The sequence below is a fragment of the Lagopus leucura genome, unplaced genomic scaffold (assembly GCF_019238085.1).
Source record: "Lagopus leucura isolate 7727_CA_CO unplaced genomic scaffold, USGS_WTPT01 Super-Scaffold_1, whole genome shotgun sequence".
Taxonomy (NCBI): domain Eukaryota; kingdom Metazoa; phylum Chordata; class Aves; order Galliformes; family Phasianidae; genus Lagopus; species Lagopus leucura.
Window position 1 is genome coordinate 36550852 of NW_024962250.1, and position 12550 is coordinate 36563401.

Below are 12550 nucleotides of genomic sequence, written 5' to 3' on the forward strand. Positions count from 1 at the left end.
CAGATCTATTCCCAGGACTGTGTAGTATTTCCAGCTCCCACATGCCTGCATGGAAACCTCAGCTTCATCTTCATCAGCTCAGGTCTGATGGGGCTGCCTGTCCAAGGAGCTGCTTCCTCAGGAATCAGCGAGTTCAAGGCCAGTGCAAGAAATTTCTGTGAGAATGTCTGTAGGAGGTGAAAGACTTCCACATTTGTTAATTAGCTTTGCAGTGAGTAGTGTGTTTCCCAATTAAACCCATTTTGCAGTCTCCGCAGGCTTTCAGACAAGGAAAAAATCTTGCCCTCCCAGATTACTCTCCCTGACCAAATCTGATGCTGGCACATCATTCCACAGTGCCTCCTCTTATCTTTCTTCATGTGTTCTTGTGAGCTTAAAGCTTGTAAGTCATAAGACTTTTCTCAGTTAACTAGTTTGGTCATTGAATCTGACCACCTGGATCTGATGGGGACCTAATCTTCTATTGGGCCTTATCTTCCTTCATCATCACTTCTTGGCCTAAACTGGACAGATCTGTCCCTGCATACTCACTCGTAGGAGGTAGCTCCATGGAGTGAAAGATTTTCAAGGTGATAGGGAGCTTTTCCTACTGTTAGAAACAGCCTTGTCCATCCTTCCTCCTTCCTCCTACCAGCACTGATGTGGGAATGAAGTTTCTGGCACTGCTGCTGAACTGTAGATTGACTTCAGGTAAATCGTCTCACATTATTTCTTATCTTTTGTCTAATCTTCTGGGATTTTCAGAGTCTTTTGGGGCAAGGATTGTGATATGTCTGGGCATATTGAGCTTCATTATCACCGGGTAGTTCAAAGCCAGGTCAGATTCAGCACTTTTTCCAAACTGTGGGATGGTAAGATCCAGACTCTTGCAATTAAATCAAATCAAGAATTTAAGCATGCCTACAGACATGATATTCTCAGGGGAGCCTTCTTAACCTCCAGTACTACATACAGGAGTCTTGGGTTGTTCTTTTTCATTCTTTGATTGTTTGTGTGTGCCTCCACCATGCACTAAGAAAAATTGAAATGAAGCCATTGTTTTTATGTATTCACTCCATCCTCTCTTCCATTTCCTTGTTGGCAGCTCCATCCATCAGCCTCCCACAATGGTGAAACTGTTGTTGAGACCTCCAGTGAATTTGCTCTGTCAAAGAGCAGAAGCCATGAAAACAGGAGGAAAAAATAACAGTTTAACATTGACCACAGCAGGGATGGAAGTGCTGTGCATGAAGCATTTTTTGAGGCAGCTTGCTGAAGGGTAGGTGCTGAGGTGTGACTTTGAGGCTTGTTGAGTGAGAGCAGGCCTTCAAAACCACTGCACGCCATCAGTCATGCTGCCACCACCACTCTACATGGTGGTCCACACCAGCAGCAGGGCGTCTCCTGTTTTGTGCTGCTGCCGTGGATATAATTAGTGTCATTAGGTTTCCCTTTAGAAAGAGGAGCTTATAAAACAAATTACTTTTGGGAAATGAGGTCAAGCAAAGGATGATTCATATCCGGCTCATCAGAGTACCCTAATCTCTGAACTTGCTTCCCAAAGACAGCTGCTATATAATAAGACTTGCACGTGATTTATTTGTGTGCGTGTGAATGGGGAGGTTTATTTTCAGTTAGGAAAGATGATGATTAGATTGTTAATGCATGGTTCTTTCTGCATCACTGACTGTAGATAGTGCTGTGTTACCCATCCATGCAGGTGGTAGTACTTCTCCAGTGTTGGTATTTCCAGCTTTTCTGTTTAAAGGTATTTGCATTTGAATTTTGGGGATCACTTTTCCTCGGAGGTGTGAAAGTTGCCTCTGGAAACGTGTGCATCTGGAGGTCTGCTACATCTCTCTGTTTGCATCAGAGTTCTCTCATTTCGTTCCAGAAAACTGTTGGCTGTCACCTCTACCTTCTCTGCTGTCTGGTTTCTGTCTTGCATGGCTGACTTGTATAACATTTTTATTTCTCCTCTCCACTAAGCTCTGCTTCTCTCTCATAAAAACATGCAGTTTTTACTCTCTTGGAAAGAAGGAGCGGGCTGCTTTCAGGCAGGGAACGTGCCTTGGTGCTTCATGTGATCTTTCTGCATCGACCCAAAAATGAGCAGAAGGCCGGCACTGCATCCACACTTCAGGAAGAGGTAGGTGGGATAAAGACTACAGCAGAAAGCAAATGAGTATTAAGATTGGTTGGGCGGTTTCTCTGCCTGTCTCCTTGCTGAGCCTATCCTGTGCAGAGTGTTGAGGCAAAGGCGCTGCTAAGTGACCTAGTGGCACACTATTTCAAGGCCCATCACTTGGACTTGCACAAGTGTCCAGTGGCTACTGACAGACAAGTTTTGCAGCCACAGCAATTGTAGGAGTTATATTTGGCAGCTCGCTGCTTGGAGTAGCGTATACCCCAGTGCTTTCCACATGGTCTATTTGTTGTGTTCAGCATATCTTTTGCTGCAGGTTATACAGCTGTCAGCGTACCTGTGCTGTTGTGTGTGTGACAAGCTGCAGCCACAGATTTGGTTTGCAGAACTGATGTGCCATTATAGATGTTCCTGGCTCTTTCAGATTGAGTCAGAAAAAAAAAATCACCCACCTGGTCCTCTTCTTCCTCACTGTTGCCTGTTTTTTTCTCTCAGTCACAAGCACTGTTTATTCCATGATGGCCATGTGAAATTTAGGTATAGTTTATCACTGGGGAACCGTGGCCGTTGAATGCTGCAACTGTGCCCTGCACTGTGCTGCAGTCAGGTTGGATATTAAGAAAAACCTCTCTGATAGGGTGGTCAGGCATTGGCACAGGTTGCCCTGGGTGGTGATGTAGTCAGTTTCCCTGGAGATGTTAAAGAACAGTGTAGAAGTGGCACTGAGGGACATGGTTTAGTGAGCAATACTGGTGGTAGGTGGATGCTTGTACCAGATGATCTTGGAGGTCTTTTCCAATCTTAACTATTCTACATGCAATTCCATTAAGCTCCTAATGATCAGGGTTTCTTTTCCCTGCTCCCTGTTCTCCCTCTGTGCCACAAAATGAGCCTGACTGCATACTTGCTACCATCTCAGAACTATCTGTGTTTGCTTCCACTGTCTGCCATGAAGTGGCAAGAATCCCCATGGATTGTTTTCCTCGGTTCAGCAGCATTTGGGGCCATGCTGTCTACATGAAAATGTATTTTTAAATGGAGATCTAGTAGGCAAAGATGACTCATGAGAATTTTCAGTTTGGTCTGACTTTATTGGAGTCAAAGGTCCTGTAATGCATCAGAGATGTTACGGAGTCTCCATCCTTGGAAATATTCAGAAGACATTTTGATGCAGTCATGAACAACTGACTGTAGGTAACCCTGCTCAGGGAGGATCCAACCACTATTATTCTGTAATTCTGTGATCTGATAGACCATGCAGCTTGATCTCCTCTTTGTAAAATGAAGTACCATGCACATACGTTTTGTACGCCTCTTTCCACACACATCTCCAAGGCATGGGACTACAACATATTTCGAATCCCATACAGAATCCTCTAGTCACACAAGAAATCACAATTTTTGCATCATTAGGATCTTGTGTGCATCATAATTACTTTCATAACAAAAAAAAAAAAAAAAAAAAAAAAAAACCACCAACAATTATGCTGTAGAATACAGTCTTGCAAAGTAATGTAGTTGTCAGTTCCCAGTGAACTACTGCTGACTGAGCTTGACTCCAGCTTAACTTCTTTGGTTTCTTCATGACCTTTGGGATAACAGTCAGACACAGGTTGCTGTTTATTACAGAACTGAGTGATGTCTCAGAACCATCCTCTTTTCGGTTGTCTGTCTGATTTGTGCACTGCAGGCATCAGACCTGGCCCATTGACTTGTGTTGGGATGAACTCTGCACTTTCAGCTGTTCTGAGAAGCATGTAACTTGGAAGCAACTTTTGGGGAGAGGGCTGCAATCAGTGCTGTGTGGAGCTGAAGAGACTTCTTGAAACACGTGGGTTTATTTGACATGTGAAGCAAAACATGAGAGGAAAACAGCAAGCAGCTGATAAGCATCTGTAATTTAAACATCAGACTTGTTTGATGGACTGTGCTCCCCAATGACAGGAGCAGAACAACCCCAATCTACGTGCTTTAATTAATGCAGATAATTAATACCTCCGATCTGGAGGCACAGCCTGCTCTCAGTAGGCATCCCCCAGTAGGACTTTTTCTTGGAAGTGCTTTCCCCAAGCCTGCTGTGTTCATCTGAGCCCTGTGACCATATGTTGCATTGGCTTTTGTCAGGAGACCCAGCTGTGCAGCCTTTCATTTGTCACAGACTGCCTCTAGCTTCTTCAGCTTCGGCATCCAAGCAGCCTGAGAGCGTGCTGCTGCAGGAACAACTCAGTAAATAGAACTATTTATCCCTAGTGGTGTTGTAGCCCTGGCACTGCTGCCTAGAGAGAAGGATGGTGCCCCATCCCTGGAGGCTCCAAAGGCCACAGATGCGGCCCTGGCCAACCTGAGCTGGTGGTGGGCACCTAGCCTGAGGCAAGGGTTGGGGCTGGATGGGCTTTAAGATCCTCTCCAACCTAAGCCATTCTACGTCTTTCCCTCTGTCACAGGTAAAAGCTCACTCCATTGGTGGAAAATGAACATCAGGAGTAAGATGCTTCATTTCAGCTTGTTACCATTGCATTAATTGAAATGCTCCGCTGATTTTTTTTTTATATCTTTCTTCCAGAACACCTTCAGAGCTTCATCTGCCTTCAAAATGGCCATTGAGAACAATTTTCATATGTCAGCTTTGGATAAATTATAAGCCCCACTTAAACCCATTCAGTAATCATCTGAATAATGGTGCAGTGCTTATACATTTCTCTTTATTCTCCAGTGTCTTGAGCATTGTTAATCTTTTTAACAGCCTGAAATTACAGATAGCCACCAGAAAATTTTATTTAGATCATCTTGGGGCATATTTTGATTATTGGGGAAAAAAAAAAAAGAAAAAGAAAGAACTGTATTGGAGCTGCCAAACTCTTCAGAAGATCTGTTCCCATGAGATTTCCCAACTTTTTGGTCCAGGTTCAGTTCCCAGTTCTTTTCCATATTTTCACTTAGGTAACAAGCACTGGAAAACAGTCCACTGGGAAATCGTGTGAGAGTGGGTTCATGTGACAGATCTTTCTGCAACTTGTCATGCCACGAATAGCAGAGCAACAGCCTTTCAGCACTCAACCATGTCACTGCCTGCATCACTTTGATGGAACTGGGGTGAGTGCCTGCTTGTGGAAACAAGGAAAATGTTAACCAGCTCTTGTTTTCTCAGGAAAAAGGTTGGTTCGTGCTTCATTGAGAGTTTGCATAGCGTCTTAATTTAATTGTCCTCCTGTTACTGCAGTTCTTGCTCTTGTTGCTCTGTGCTGACATGTCAGGTTTGCATTCATCACTGCTTAGAAGACCATGTTGTAAACATTCTCCCCTTACATTAAGCACTGTGCAAAGGTATATGAAAATTCAGCAGCTTCAAACCTGTGACATTTGCAGTCTAAAGATGTGAATGAGAGGAGGGGAGGCAGAAAAGAAAGGATCGTGCAGCTCACAAGTTATGTAGTGGTGTTGCTCAAAATAGCACCCCTTGACTCATGAATCAGTGGTTATCTTCAGAGTTAAATGCATTTGAGTCACGTGCTGTTCCTACAGCAGGTTGCTCCAAATACAAGACCAGGCAAGCTTCTTGTTTATGGTATTTTCCTGGTGTGGAATCTGTCACCCTGTAGTCACTGGGGATGACTGAGTGTAAGGTGATAAAACTGCCCTCTGCGTGCAACTCAGATGCAATGCACACAATCTATGGGCTCAGGCTGGGACTCCCCATAGTTTCTTCCTAGCAGAAAATACTTGTGGTGTCATTTGGAAAAGTACATTTCTTCTCCTTTACCCAGCTGTATCAAAGACTACAGACATAGGCAATGAAAATCTCAGGACACCTGAACCATGCCTTAGCTCAGCTCTTCCATCTTCCTGTTGCTGCCTGTCCATGTTTAAACTATGCCCACTGACCAGGTTTGAATCTGGATTGGATGCTTGCTGCATCACATAGTTTGTGCTGGATGCAGCCGTTCTGTCCCGAGAGGCAAAGTGCAAATCTGGACACTTGCCTGTGTCTCAGTTTCTTTGGCTGGCAATTCCCTTGGCTCCTGGCTGACAGAAGTCAGTTTGTGAGCCAACAAGTTGTCAAGTTTGAGAAGAGGAGATTCAATATGGGCTTGAAACCCAAGAGGGTATGACAGTATAGCTATGGGATGTCTCACTACTTCCCTCTGCCTTCCAGAGCATAGAAATCATGGTTATGCCTGAGCAGAACAGATCTGATCCTGCAACTAACTTCACATCACCGTGAAGTTTCCTCTCATCATACACAGCTGCTCACAGCTGTCCCAGTGTGGTTATATACAGCTTCATTTTTATTGCTTTGGGGAAAACTTGGGCTTTCAGACCCTAACAAGCTATTTGCTTCCCTTTCTCTGTCTCTTCCCACAGCTGACCTCCATGTCCAGCCGCGCAGGCATTTTCTGGTTGCAGTGCCCCTAAGCAATGCCAGCAGGTGCTGTTTCAGCCTCTCCTGCTGCTCTGTAATTAACAGCCCCAAATATGGAGCGGTGGCTGGCCCTGTGACATTTTTTGCTAAGGCTTTTATTAATTTGACACTAGTTTTCGTAGCAACTCACCAGGGAGCTGTAACAAACATTCAGCTGTACCTGGCATCAGCTGGTGGATTTACCTGCTCCAAAGGCTATACTAAGTGCCCGAGGCGAGCTGAGGTCTGAATCCTGGGAAACAGTGCAACAGCTGGATGAAAAAGCTGGAGGATTGAAGTGGAAATGTCACAAACGAAAAGGATTTGTGTCATCTTGGGCTCTGTTGTCATGGTCTATCAAAACTCCTACAAGCACTGGAAAGACTTGTAGCATCTTTGTGCTCAGTTGTACTGAGTAATAGAATTGTTTGAAATGGAAGGGACTTTTAAAAATCATCTAGTCCAAATGCCCTGCAATGAACATGGGCATCAACAACTGGACCAGATTTTTTTCCTCTTCTGAAGTAAGCTTTTCTATTGTCTCAGAGAAAAACTGTTCTGAGTGCCCTTGTGATCCCTTCATCTTGCTATGCCCATTTCTGGCGTGAACAGACCCTCACATGGAAAAGTGTGAACTCCTCAAGTTGTTTTTGCTTGGTCAGACACTATGATAATGGCCATAGTATACAAGTTTAGTATTACTTTTTATGTGTAGGCTTAGACTCTTGGTTTCATATAATATTCTGCCTTGTCTTGATGCAATTTGGTGGCAGTGCTCATCTCACGTAAAATCTGTCTTGATGGGGAAAATCCTTCTTTTAAAAAAATTGAAATACTTTATTGGAATACTTTTGCATTTACACGTTGTATTTTTACCCCAAACTGCAGCCAGGATCTACTCCAATTAAAGGACTTGGTCCTCACCAGATTGAATTCTCGCCCCTAGATAATTTGCAGCCTCCTCCATGTCTTCTCGCTTTGTCGTCCCATTTGCAAGCACTTCCCTCATCTGTTTCCATTTCTGTGTGGAACACAAAGGCCCATCTATTGTTTCCTTGTTTAATTGTTAGCCACCTTTGTCTGACGTAACTGGAAACTATCACAGACGTCACTTTGTTTCCTGCCAGAAATCGGGCTGCCTCCTACCTGTCTTTGCTGCCTTGCCTTCAGATACCAAAAAAAATGCCATTTAAATCCTTTATAGCTGCTGGTTTTCTGGAAATTATTAGTCCAGAGGGGACATTTAGGAACCCCAGAGTTCCTTTCCAGACAGTTCCTGACAGGTCTCCTTGGACAGTCAATGGCACGTGTTGCTCTGCTGTTATTCAACATGAAAGCATCCTTCAGTGCTACCTGGAGGCTCAGAGTTATACAATATGAGGCTCTGTCCACCAGTCGATATTGTATAGCAGTCAGCAATTTATTCCATACCTTCCTTGGATGGCTCATTTCTCCCACCCACCTTCTCAAGTTGGCTTTACGATACTGATTGCAGTATCCATGTTTTCAGCTTTTCTTGGCTAGTACTTTGGTTCTTTGCCTGGAGATTTCTCTCCCAAGCGAAAATAAATTCCTTTAGCCTCAGGACTTTGCTCAGTGGTGTTCATCCTCTGATTCTTGAATATAACCCTAATGGTTTATGAAAAAAAGAAAAAAAACAGTGATAGGATGAGAGGTAATGGCCTTAAGATGCACCAGGGAAGGTTCAGATTGGATATTAGGAAAAATTTCTGTTCAGAAAGAATGGTAATGCATTGGAACAGGCTGCTAAGAGGGGTGGAATTACTGTGCCTGGGAGTGTCCAAGAGCTGTGGAGAAGTGGTGCTGTGTGACGTGGTCAAAAAGGTCACAGGGATGAGCTGATGGTTGGACTAAATGGCTGTAGCGGTCTTCCCAACCTTAATGATTCTTTGATTGATTCTACTGCTTTCAATGGACATTTAGGTACCATACCATGCCAGTGGTCATCATGTGTTTCAAAGGCACTGAAACTCTTAATACTGCCTTTAGAGATTTAATATCCTGTATCTTTATTATTCCTTAATATATTTAAGTTAATTGGCTTTCAAGAGAATTTAATCAGTCCCATGTAAGGTCTCACTAAAGCTACCATGAAACAGCATGCAGTTGAGAATGAAGTTTCTTTCTTTCTCATACCCTGTTTCCTATGGGAACGACACATACGATGATGTGTGCCTGACAGCAGCAAGTGTGGCTGTAGTTTGCAGTTGTTTCCAGCTCATGCACCAACACCTACTGCTAATTCTAGTGAGCAGGTGAACAGTTTATGCTCCTATTCATCCTCCTCTTCTGCAGACTAAACAATCCCAGTTCCCTCAGCTGCCCCACATAAGACTTGTGCTGCAAGACCTAACACCAGCTATGTCTCTGGTTGCTTCCATATGCAGTGAGGTGTAATTTGAGAGGCTGCATCTTGCACTCATTTGCAAAGTGAAAGTAATTTTTAGGTGCAGGTAAGTCTGTGATATAGGAAAGGCCAAAGAACATCCAGACACCATGAAGCTGCAGTGTGCAAAGCATGCACCAATGCTGCTTCACAGCTGCAGGCAGAGAGGGGTAGTCAGCCGTGCAAACAACAGCTGCATTGCCAAGGAACAAAATTACAGAGCCAGATGTTCTTCTTGGAAGTACATTGCACTGAACTTGGCAGATGAAGGCTGTAGCTGCCAAATACATCTCTTATTTGGTCATAGGTAATGATCCCTCTATCAGGGAATGCAGAGATTAAAAAAAGAAGAAAAAAAAAAAGACCACACAGAAAATCGTCGTCAAAACATTACACTTGAAACATTAACTTTCCCTTGATCAAAATGATCCAGGAGCTCCATGGCAACCTTCTCATCTCATTTGAAGGATGATGCTGTTTACTACCAGGCATGAAGTGAGAAACTTGCAGTCACAGATGCCAAGCACTTTCAAGGTATTTGTTACTGAAAGGTGACAAAGAGGCTGAGATGGTTTTTATAGCCACCACAGTTGTTTGTGCTGCTGTAATTCTCAGCTAAGGCTGCAAGTGAAAAGGAGAACTTCTGGTTCTGTCTCTGTAGTAAACACCAGGAGTTGGGGTTTCTGAGGATACGTCTATGCTGAAGTCACGCCTGTGTGGTAGAGCCAGACCTGACCTAGCTGAAGAACAGCAGCTCTTGCAGCTGATAGACTTGCTGTGGCTTTATGTAACATCCAGCAAATTACTGCTCATGTATCTGTCTTCACTGGAAAATTTAAATCCTGATGTTGCCCATATAGCTTTCTAGAACTAATGTTGCTGGGGCTTGTGGTAATCTGTAACGGTAATACGGAGAAATAAAGGTCCAAATTCTTGCCAGCTAGTGGGACATGATTCATACAGAATCGTAGAATTGTTAGACTAGGAAGGGACTCTTAAAGGCCATCTGGTCCAATTCCCCTGCAATGCACAGGGACACCCACAGCTCCATCAGGTGCTCAGAGCCCCATCCAGCCTGACTTTGGGTGTCTGCAGGGGCAGAGCATCTACCACTGGGCAGCCCGTGCCAGTGCCTCACCACTCACACTGAAAAAAATTCTTCCTTATACCCCATCTAAATCTCCCCACTTTCAGTTTGAAACCATTTTCCCTTGTCCTATCAAAACAGACCCTACTAATGAGTCAAACCCCTTCCCTGCAGCTCCCCTATAGGTATTGAAAGGCTGTTATTTGGTTTTCCCAGATCCTTCTCTTTTCCATTTGATCCTTCTCTCCTGGAAATCTCAAGCTGCAAATCCAAATCTTTTTTAGAAGTAACAAAGAAAATAACAACGGCACAAACCCCTCTGACAAATAAATCTGTCAGTAAGGAACTTACCCCTAAAACTCTTTTGGCCTTACATTCCCCATGTGTGATATTAAACTCACTCCTGCACCATCAACGAATCTAAATTTCAATATCTCAGGGATTGCAACAGAGCTTGGAAAATCCACAGATCTCAATTGGAACGTGCAGCTCACTGTGAAGGATCTCTTTGTCTCTGTCACACCCAGTTTACAGTTTACCCCCTCTCCATCGATCTGCAGCTGGGAAAGAAAAAGCTCTGCTTAAAATGCAGATTTGCAGGGAGAAGTCCGGCACTGCTGTTATCTTTCAGGGGCTCGGGGACAATAAGCGTCTCTCCCCACCTAGTGGTCATTGGGAGATTTTTAATAGAACGATGGCCTAAAGCAGGGGATTACCAGCACCGCGAGGGATGCATCTTGCTTTTTTTCCATGCCAGAGATGATTGTTCTTTCTTTTGTGTCCAGCCGAGGGGAAAGCAAACAGGAGGAATTCTGCAGGATCCCTTTGTTTCTAATGGACTCATTAAAACATGAAGGGTGTAAGAAGCTGAACTGGTGCTAGGAAAAGGTTGTAAGAAATGGTGGAGTGGTGGATGCTCATGTTTCTTTACTCCATAATCTACCTGTTGTGGGTTTTGCAGTGAGTGAGAACAAATTTTATATGTGACCGGGACAAAAATGTCTTCATTGCTCGAATGTTTGGCCTAGTGGTGGGCAATCCCTTCTGCAAAGTGTGCAGAGTTGAGCGAGGGGAGAGGAATATAGAATTAAAATGCATATGTCTGTTAAGCAAAGCTGGTACTTTTCTAAATTTGAATAAAGAAGCAAAGAGAGTAAACTGTGAAAGGAAATAGAATTGTGCAAATTATTCCCATGCTGGTGCTCAAAGGCGTTATTGGTAACACTGACAGAGCATGCATGGAGCAAAACAGTTTCACATGAGACATTCCACTACTTTCTGCTTGACTATTCGTACAGAGCTCTCATGGCTGTTACATGGGGAATGGTCTTTCTGGGGAAGGCAGTGCTTCATTTACTACTCCCTTTTTAGAGCAAGGCCACACCTCGAGGGCTGTGTTCAGTTTTGAGCCCCTCACTAGGAGAAAGACAATAAGTTCCCTGGAGCATTTCCAGAGAAGGGCAACAAAGCTGGTGCGGGTCTGGAGCACAATGGAAATTGTTCAAGAACCATGGAGATGTGGCAGTGAGGGATGTGGTCAGTGGGCATAGTGCGGGTGGACTGGAGGTTGGATGGGGTGACCTTAGAAGTCTTTTCCAGCCTCAATGATTCTATGAGACATATGAACAGAGCAGCCAGGTGTGCCTGCAGCCCCAGCAGTGCCTCAGGCTGCTGATGTACGGCTCAGCCTCAGGGCTAGAGCTCATCATATTTTCCATTTAAGCATTATTATTTTATAACTTTGAAACGAGGATAATGATATTTATCTTTCTGTGAACAATGCTTGGAAAATCAAAGACAAAATATAACAATTAAAGACTTTACTTGCATCAGAAGTGCTGGCTGAGGCTTGTTGTCTGCAGGACTTCTGGGTTGCCCTTCCCTCTTCTAGACTGTATCCTGCTGTTCTGCATGCAGACAGGAACAGGGGACCCACGTCATGCTGTTGCTGTTTCCTCCAGTAAAGGAATTTAATGGAAGACTCTTATAGGAAATCCCTGTAGCTTATGGCTGTTGTTTTGTTTTGTTTGTTTTTTCCCCTTGAAAAAGAGCCTTGAACGCCAGTAGAGGTTGGTGGCCCTGCCTGTGGTGGGGGGTTGGAGCTTCATGATCCTTGAGGTCCCTTCCAACCCAAGCCATTCTATGATTCTATGATTCTGTGATTCTATGATTCTATGATTCTATGACTGACATGAGCCAAAAGGAGCTACTTTGCCTGGGGCAGGGTGGCTCAGGAGGGACCAGCAATTCAGGCAGAGCTTTGTGCAGGGGGCTGCGCTGTCCTGCATCCTGTGATATCAGCCAGCTCCACCAAACACCCCAGGTACCTGCTCCCTTGCAGATGATCATTCCCCCTCCTGCACACCCAATTCAGGGATTAAGGGATGACTCATGTCCTCTGAGATTCCTTATATTTCTCCAGATAAACCAACCAAGCAAGAAGCTGATCTAATAAATCCTTTTAACTGAGATTTGAACTGCTCTGGGTTTCATGCTGGAGAGCAGATGGATGTTTCCCCTGGTAGAAAATGG